Here is a 10314-nt window from a genome sequence, read left to right on the forward strand (position 1 = left end):
ACGACCAGTCATGTGCCTTCCCGAGAATGTTTCCAAAGTGAGAATGTTCCCGTTGTAAAAACTTTTTAATAGTAAGGACAATGGCCCCGATTCCTGGAGACACCGCCTAATTTTATTTAAAGTTATATCCGTCATTTTCATATCCGTCGAAAAGGAAAGGGACGGATGATTCACAGCTCTTAATTTTAGGAAGAATGAGTAAATGAATGTGTCGGGTTATTGACAGATGTAAAATTTTTAGACGGTTGGTTTAGATTTGTGCTTAAAATTGACGTGTGTTCCATAAATTTTATGCTTGTCGATTACCCGTCCCTTTCCTTTTCGGCGGATAAGAAAATGACAGATATAACTTAAAATAAAATTAGATGGTATTTACAGGAATTAGCACCACTGGCTGCTTTTCTTTTTCAAATTGTTCGTTCTTTTTTTTTAATATTAATAATTTATTGCCAAAAAAGTAGGTACAATTCTTTCCTTAAAATAGCTTAGTCTTAGACACAGGTATAAATAGGTAGGTAAGTACCATAGCTGACTAAGTATATGAATACTTGTATTACAGCCTATGATGTTTCTCTCCTGGATTTTTATGTTACTTAAGCTAGCTAGTATACGTACTTATGTTACTTTTATTTTGGTCTTATCTGCGTAAAGGTTAGGTTATAAAGCTCTATTTACGTATGTTATGCGCCTTTTTACTGCTGAGGACGTTCCTAAAGTGGGAATATTTCCTGAATCGGCACATCACTGGTTACGAGTAAAGAGAATGGTGAGCGGATTAGTTTTATCCTATTTTCCAATTGTAGCTAGAGTATTTAAGGTCAAATGTCTGCTAATTGAGTTTATAAAGAGGATTTGTGTGAACTGTGTTTTAGAATATTTAAGGATGGAGTATGTATTAGAGTATAAATAGGTTAGTTTCAATGTAGTCAAATCACTTACTTTTTACTAAATGTCTAAACTCGAAATTACTAAGGAATTTGTATGAAAAATCACACTGTGACGTCATAGAAAAACGTGATAAAATATCGGATTTACTATTAGTTTTAGATCTGTCTTTATTTAGTAATCAGAATTTCATAATTTATCTTGAACCTAGTACACGACCCAACTCAAATTCATCATCATCATCTCCATAGCATTATACCGTTTTTCACAGGGTCCGCTTACCTAACCTGAAGACCAGGAAAGCAAATCCCAACCAAATTTAAAAATATCTTTATTCAGTAGATAACATAGTTACACTTTGAATCGTCACTTTTTACACAACGAACGTCTCATCCGCCTAAAACTACTGCAGCTTCTCACAACCTGTGTAGCCGGGGAAAAGAAGCTGCAAGAAAAACCTCTGCACAGGGCCCTACACGTTCTATTTTGATGCAGCTAGTTTTGGCCCTGTCAAATTAAGTTAAAATTAAGTAGGCAAAGACACCAGCATAACATAACAGCATCATGACCGTTTTACCGATGGGTTAGGCAGGTATCTTCTTATCTTACATTTTTTTCCCTTTACCCCCAAAGCAGTAGAGAAATCTAAATATATAAACGGAGAAAATGACTGACTGACATATCAACGCACAGCCTAAACGGCTAAACGTAGGCACTTAAAATTTGGAAGTGACGTAGCTTAGGTACCGTAGAGGTGCACTAAGAAAGGAATTCCCGAAATTCCCACGGCAACGGGAATTAGCGGGAAATTTCTTTTGTATGAAAAATCTAAACCACTTAAGTTAGGCTTGAAATTTGGCGTGCACTCCCACACACACAAAGATCTCTATTTTATAACACGCCACGCGGACGAAGTCGCGGGCAAAAGCTAGTTCAGTTTATGTGGGTCAAAGTTGATGGTAGGGCTGGCAGAGGAAGACCTAGAAGGACTTACATTGACCAAATTGGAAATGTCCTTAGAAAAGGTTTAATACGATCTACTCTGAACCGGCGCCGCGGCGTGCGTGTGTGAAGCGATTGATGAATGTGGAGGAAGCAAGAGAAGTGTGTCAGAATCGAAGCAAATGGAATTCTATAGTCTCTGCTTACCCCGGTGGGAAATAGGCGTGACTTTATGTATGTATGTGTATGTGGGTCAAAGCGTCTAACCTCTCAGATTTCATCTAAAACGATCATAAACACAAATATTTACCAAAGTCGACCCTCATTAAAATGAATGATCGCCGAATTCCGTGTTGTGATCAAATCTTGATAAAACTCTTGAGGGGTGCAATTATTTTCTCATTACCAACACTAGGGTAGTTAACAACTAGTCAAATCAGTTACTGTTTACTAAACGTCTTTTTTTGACGTGACTTATTGTAGATTTGCCGCAGATGGCATTAACTACTTGGCCGGGCAAATGGGGAGCGCTGAAGGCTCTCACCCGAAAAATTACTAAACGTCAAAACACGATATTATTATGGAATTTGTATGAAAAAGCCGGATTTATTATTACGTTTTTCTTCAATCTTCTTTGTGAGTCGATGGCGATCAATACAAAATTTTTGCTAACCAATAATTGGCCACGCTTACGGCATGGTGGCTTCGTGAAGGTTTTCGTTTTTCTTCATTACACATACATAAACAGCATATATCCTCCTAAGACCGAATGTTCTTTATAAATCCAAACCCCATTGTTTAACTATTGTGTCTGGAAATCTCGGTCTTAAGAGGATATACGTCCCACTGCTGGGCACAGGCCTCCCCTCAATCAACCGGAGGGGGTATGGAGCATACTCCACCACGCTGCTCCAATGCGGGTTTTTCATCATTAAAATTCATAAATAAGTTAAATATAAAAAGAAAATGTTTTTCGTTAGTTTTAGATCTGTGTGTGTGTGTGTGTTATTTAGTACTTAATCAGAATTTCATAAATTATCTTCAACCTTCAGTACCTACACAACCCACTTGGGAGTAATTTGACCCTCTTTTGGAGGGACTGTCGTTTAGATTGGGAATTTTAGCCCTTATTGGGAGTTTGGGAGGGCAGTTTCTTAAATGATAAGATCACGCCTATTTCCATTTGGGGTAGGTAGACACCATGTAATTCCACTTGCTACCGTCCTTAATACCACTTTCTCTTCTTCCATCAAACTTAATGATGAAGATTGATACCTATCAAGTGGTTTCCAGGATATGAGCCCCGTTAATGGCAATAGGCTCTTCCCCTTTACATGGGACTTTTAAAAGCGTAGCTGGCGAGTAGTAGGTGTATACAGGGTGTTAGTGACATCGTAACGAATACTGAGGGGGATGATTCAGGCCATGATTCTGAGTTGATATCAAGTGAAATTTTCCGTCGTAAAATTCATGTATATTTCCTGTTTTTTTTTTAATTATTTTCAATTAGTATACTTTTGCGATGGAAAATTCCACTTGACACAATGAAATCCACTTGACATCAACTCAGAATCATGGTCTGAATCATCCCCCTCAGTATTCGTTACGATGTCACTAACACTCTGTATACACCTCTGCCTAATCCTTTAGGGATAGAAGCGTGATGCTATGCTTTTTTGAAAAATCACATTCTGATGTGATATTCTTTAACAAAACCTCGATTACTTTCTTTTAAATCACATTATTATTTTTCGTAGATTAAAACTAGTCTGTATTGCAATATCCTAATCAATGATATCCCTTGAATTTTCCCAAAGTGGGAATGTTCCCGCAGTAGAAACTCTTTAATGGTGAGGACACTGGCTGCTTCTCTTTTTCAAATTGTTCTTCCTCGTACTCCGGTCTTATATGCCTAAAAGTTAGCTTCTTCTTCTATCGTGTGGGTTGTAAGGTGAATTACCAACCTCATCAACCCTGGTGTCGGGGTTACTATTGAGCCGCCGAAGGCACCTGACATGGCTCATGTAACGGCTACTTACTTACATCAGTAAGTAGTAACCGGGACCAATGGCTTAACGTGCCTTCCGAAGCACGGATCATCTTACTTTTTGGATAATCAGGTGATCAGCTTGTCATGTCCTAATCAAACTAGGGATCACAGAGTGATTTTTGTGACATGTCCCCACCGGGATTCGAACCCGGGACCTCCGGATCGTGATGCTCGACCACTGGACCACGGAGGCCGTTTAAAGTTAGCTAATAAAGCTCTTTTATCTTATAGGTTAGCTGTCACTTTTGAGCATAAGTACCTGGTTTTCTTGTACCATGGTTTTCTGTATAAGGCGATGATTCGCAAAAGCTGCGAATGCTGCGTTCTCATTAGCATGCATCAAAGTTTCGCGTGTCAGGCGTTACTTAACATTACCGACTGGTTGACCTCGCCTGAGCTGACTCAGCGAGTGGGTACACTGGTTGTGTAGGCTGGAACATCTGGTGATTTCACTGCTCTACGTAGCACGTATTACTTCCATTCATAATCTTAAATGTTCAGTTGTTTTTATATACCCGAGCACTTTTTTTTTCTGACGTGACTTATTGTAGATTTGCCGCAGATGGCATTAACTACTTGGCCGGACAAATGGGGAGCGCTGAAGGCTCTCACCCGGTACAACGTTTAAGAAAACAGGCCTGTGGGTGCCCAGTTGGATGCGAACCTCGGTTTGAGGCGTCGTCTAAGAGGAAAAATAATTGAAAGAATTATACCCTGGCACATAGGTACACTATAACGTTGAATATTTTATTCTCCTTCTATCGTGTGGGTTGTGAGATGGAGTACCAACCGCATCAACCCTGGTGGCAGGGTTACTACTGAACCGCCAAAGGCCCCTGACATAGCTCATGTAACGACTACTTTTTTTTTTTTTGACGTGACTTATTGTAGATTTGCCGCAGATGGCATTAACTACTTGGCCGGACAAATGGGGAGCGCTGAAGGCTCTCACCCGGTACAACGTTTAAGACAACAGGCCTGAGGGTGCCCAGTTGGGCGCGAACCTCGGCTCAGGGCGTCGTCTGAGAGGAAAAATATTTGAAAGAATTAATCGACCCTAGTGGGTCGATACCGATAAGCGCTGAATGAAGGAAATCGTCGACCACGCCGGCGGGGTCGGTATCGGGGACCTGAAGTGTTTGGTGTCGCGAGCTGATTGGCTGCCTCTATGGCTAGGGTAATCGGGTCGTCGGGATCGTATATTACTACTTTCTATTATTATTATTTTATTGAATAATGGGTTAAATTTTCACTAACAACACGTCAATTTTAGGAAGGAATTTTAAAAATCCTCCCTTTATATATTGGCCAATAACCCGACAGAATTAAGTTGACAGCTCACGTCAAACGGGTCGCATAGCGAGATGCCTATTTTATTTGCCCGGGTTATCCATTCATTTTAAAATTCACAGTTGTCAATCATCCGTCCCTTTCCTTTTCGGCGGATAAGAAAATGGCGGTTATAACTTAGGAGGTGTCTGCAGGAATCGGGGCCATTGGCACACAGTCATAGTATAGGCGCATTTATTCCTAGCTGGCGTTTTCCAGTAAACCCTCCATTAAACTTGGTTCCAAGTTCTACAATCTACGTTCCATAGTTTGGTGCACTGCGTATTCAATTGCGGAATTGAACGTCATAGGTACTCGGACTTGAAAATCGACATAATAAGTATTAGAACAGGGGTTTAAAATGGCCACATCGAAGCAATTGGCCATTTTAACCCCCTGTACTGTCTTCTTCTTCTTCTATCGTGTGGGTTGTGAGGTGGATTACCCACTTAGTGTCAAGGTTATTATTGAGCCGCCATAGGCCCCTGACATGATTCATGTAACGACTACGTACGGCAACTCTCCGCTCCCCCCAGCGTCTGAGCTAGGTTTACCTCACCCCTCGGTCTTACTTGAGTCTTTAATCGTATGGCGTCAGACGTCACACACACAGATGCGTGTGTACGATAACGTCAATGTGTAGTGTCTGTGTTAAAGGAGGTGTTTTTTATGAAGTAGTGTGGTCTTATGTAAGAACAAGCACCAAATTAGGCGCGGCTCCAGTCAATATGTCATCCTCACGATGTGGGTGACTGTATACCATTGTTCTTGGCGCCACAACGCGGCTATTTGAATACCTGTAATACTAAGTAATCGTATGAGCAAAATGGCCTCCATGGTCCAGTGGTGAGCGTTGGGCTCACGATCCGGAGGCGCCGGGTTCGAATCCCGGTGGGGACAAATCACAAAAAACACTTTGTGATCTCTAGTTTGGTTAGGACATTACAGGCTGATCATCTGATTGTCCAAAAGTAATCCGTGCTTCGGAAGGCACGTTAAGCTGTTGGTCCCGGTTATTACTTACTGATGTAAGTACGTAGTCGGTACATGACTCATGTCAGGGGCGTACAGCGGCTCAATAATAACCTTGACACCAGGGTTGATATGGTTGGTAATCCACCTCACAACCCACACGATAGAAGAAGAAGACAGTTCTGTCAAACTGGACTTAAAAAAAAGGAAAGAAAGGAAAACATGAAACAGTAGGACTAGGGCCCTGTGCTGGGAGGTTTTCTGGCCACGTCTTTCCCTCAGCGATACAGATTCCGATGTGGTAGTAGTTTTACAGCTAGTTACATAATATGTAATTTAATTTTTTGACGTTCATAAAGCGCTAACTTTGTAAGCCAATTTTGAAAAATAAATATTTTTGATTTTTTTGAATTTTGAATTTTTGTTCTAATACTTATATTGTTATGATTTATTTCAGATCAGAGAGTCAGACTTTCGAAAGTAATTGACCACAACTCACCAGCATTTACCATTCACCACCAGAACTTGTTCACCCACCATCATACCGGATTATAAACGATACCCATAATTTATAAGTTTACAACTACCTACATCTTAAAAGGAAACCATTTGTATACAGTCATGAGCAATATAATGTACCCACTTTAGGACTCTGTCGCACTAACATATTTGACTTTTAGTGAGACTTACAATTCAATTTGTCAAAAAAGTTAATATGACATGGTACCAAAGTGTATGCATATTAATGCTCGTGACCGTACCAGTTTGTGACCATGCGCTTATATTTTTTTTGACGTGGCTTTTTGCAGAGAAATTGGCTCTTTCTAACCCCCTACTTCATTAAAATGGGGGGTGGAAGTTTGCATGGAGAAAATTGGTTTAAGTACGGACTATTTGTGACTAACAAAACAATCGCATCATTTTTTTTTGGAATCAAATTCAAATTCAAAAATATCTTTATTCAGTAGGTAACATAGTTACACTTTGAATCGTCAATTTTTACATAACGAACGTCTCATCCGCCTAAAACTACTGCAGCTTCTCACAACCTGTATAGCCGGGGAAAAGAAGCTGCAAGAAAAACCTCGGCACAGGGCCCTAGACGTTCTTTAAAAAAATAAAAATAAACATAAAATATTGATATACAATTGAGTAATTTAGCTGCCTAATATCAGTTCTCAGACAGTTACTAATCCCATGCATTCATATATCTTCTAAATAATCACTAACTTTACAATAACCTTTTTTGGAAAGTTCTTGTTTAACTACTGTCTTAAAGCAGTTGAAAGGCAAATTCTGAATGTCAATGGGAATCTTATTGTAAAAACGTATACATTGCCCCTTAAAAAATTTAGTAATCTTATGTAATCGACTGACTTGTAAAGCAAGTTTATTTTTATAATAAATATATTTTTATAGCAAATAATCCTACATTTTTTTTTTAGATAGATAGATAGATAAAAACATTTATTTGCATATATTAAGTTTTCAAAGATATATTGTGATGCCAAAGTTAAAATATTAATTTCTTTAAATTTATTTCTAAGTGACATCTCAATTTATAAATCGCCCGAATGGCTCGCTTTTGCAGAACAAAAATGCTGTTCACATCTGCAGCATGACCCCCACAGCAAGATGCCGTACGACATTAGACTGTGGAAGTAGGCAAAATAAACTAATCGCGCGGTTTCTACATCGGTTATTAAACGAATATCCTGCCCTCAACCCCTTCAAAAAGGGAGTGAAATTTTATATGGGATTTATCAGTTTTCAAGGTAGGAAGTAATTGAAGGGGAACCGTGTTTCAGTTACTTTTTAGTAAACGAAGTCAAATTAAAACGGCCTCTGTGGTCCAGTGGTTGGGCGTTGTGCTCACGATCCGGAGATCCCGGATTCAAGTCCCGGTGGGGATAAAACAAAAAAACACTGTGATCCCAGTTTGGTTAGGACATTACAGGCTGATCACCTGATTGTCCGAAAGCAAGATGATCTGTGCTTCGGAAGGCACGTTAAGCCGTTGGTCCCGGTTACTACTTACTGATGTAAGTATGTAGTCGTTACAGGGGCCAGTCATGTCAGGGGCCTTTGGCGGCTCAATAATAACCCTAACACCAGGGTTGAAGAGGTTGGTAATCCACCTCACAACCCACACGATAGAAGAAGAAGAACTATGGAATTTGTATGAAAAAAGCAACCTGCGACATCATAGAAAAACGTGACAAAATGTCGTCGTATTATTCTTTATTAAATGAATAAATAAGTTAAATAGAAAAAAATCGTTCTTTGTCACCTTTACATCTGTCTTTATTTAGTACTAATCAGAATTTCATAATTTACCTTTGACCTATGAAACTACCCCATTTAAGGCGAGCGAAGCTGCGGGCAAAAGCGAGTGAGTACGGTCACGAGCATTAATATGTACTTATACACTTTGGTACCATGTCACATTAACTTTTTCGACAAATTGAACTGTAACATAAGTCTCACTAAATGTCAAATATGTTAGTGCGACAGAGTCCTAAAGTGGGTAAGTACATTATATTGCTCATGACTGTACATAGTTCGTTACACCCCCGATTTTGGCTATTTACTTACACATTCCGCCCCTAAGTGGCTTTCCAGCTACAACCGTTATCGCGTTTCACCCAAAGTGGGTCGGACAGGGGCGCGACTTGGCTGTGTCGCTGTGTCGATTACACTTTTCGAGACAAAATATGTTTCTACGGGACTCATCATCATCATGATCATGCCATGTCAGGGGCCTTTGGCGACTCAATAGTAACCCTGACACCAGGTTTGATGAGGTTGGTAATCCACCTCACAACATACACGATAGAAGAAGAGATCATCATCATCCCCCTAGCCTTATCCAGTTTTCACAGGGTCCGCTTACCTAACCTGAAGATGTGACAGGTCAGGTTTTTTACAGAAGCGACTACCTGTTTAATGTTTGTTTCCTTTTGGTGGTTGCCTGGAAGAAATTGCTCTAGAGCAATATGGCCGCCCAAATTGTACTGTTTTCATGTGTTATGTCTGATTGTTGAAATTTTAGTTCTGTGCAATAAAGTATATTTGATTTGATTTGATTTGATTTAACCCTCCAACCCGCGAAAGGAAAACCAGCCCAATAGAGGTTAGGTCACATATACCTCTAAAACACATTTCTCGGGGATGTTTTCCTTCACCACTGAGCACGTGATAATCATTTATAATGAAAACGATTTCGAAAATCTTAGGTTTAAGTCCGTGCTGGATTTGAACTTGCGACCTCACAGTGAGAGTGCTACCACGACTTTTATGACTTCTATGGTGTAATGGGTTAGCGGGTGAGAGTCCTCAGCGCTCCCCATTTGACCGGCCACGTAATGCTATATACGGCAACGATAAGTCACGTAAAAAAAATGTCTGAATATCTTTATTATATTCCCTGTGTCTGTTTTATTGTTTACAAATAAATAAAATAAGTTAAAAAAAAACACTCAGTTCGCACTTTTCTCTTTTTTAAGCTTTCACTCATGAGCCACTCGTGACGTCATTCGTGAACTACCTACCTAAAATTTCATTCATTCACTGAGCCAAATGAGTCTTTTCATCACAGTGATATGCTCAACGCATCACCAGTGGACACTGTTTTCCGCACCACCCAAATCCCCTGGTAGTTGCGGCTTCCAAATACATCCCGCTTAGGGACCGTACTGAATAGTAACGGCGTCCGAAGGACGTAATATACGATCTCGACGACCCGATTACTCTAGCCATAGAGGCCGCCAATCAACTCGCGACACCAAACGCGTGGTCGACGATTTCCCTCAATCAGCGCTTATCGCTATCAATCCGCTAGGGTCGATTAAGTCTTTCAAATATTTTTCCTCTCAGACGACGCCCTGACACGAGGTTGGCGCGTAACTGGTCACCCCTCAGGCCTGTTGTCTTATACGTTGTATCACCTTCAGCGCTCCCCATTCGTCAGGCCAAGTAGTTAATGCCATCTGCGGCAAATCTACAATAAGTCACGTCAAAAAAGAAGTGGACACTGCGTATAACATAATAAACATGGTCAGTTGACCTACTGTACGGGACGGGAGACTCCAACCTCGATGTCCCGTAAAAATTAGAACTCTGGCAACCCTAGAGTG

This window comes from Pectinophora gossypiella, chromosome 21, assembly GCF_024362695.1.
Source record: "Pectinophora gossypiella chromosome 21, ilPecGoss1.1, whole genome shotgun sequence".
Taxonomy (NCBI): domain Eukaryota; kingdom Metazoa; phylum Arthropoda; class Insecta; order Lepidoptera; family Gelechiidae; genus Pectinophora; species Pectinophora gossypiella.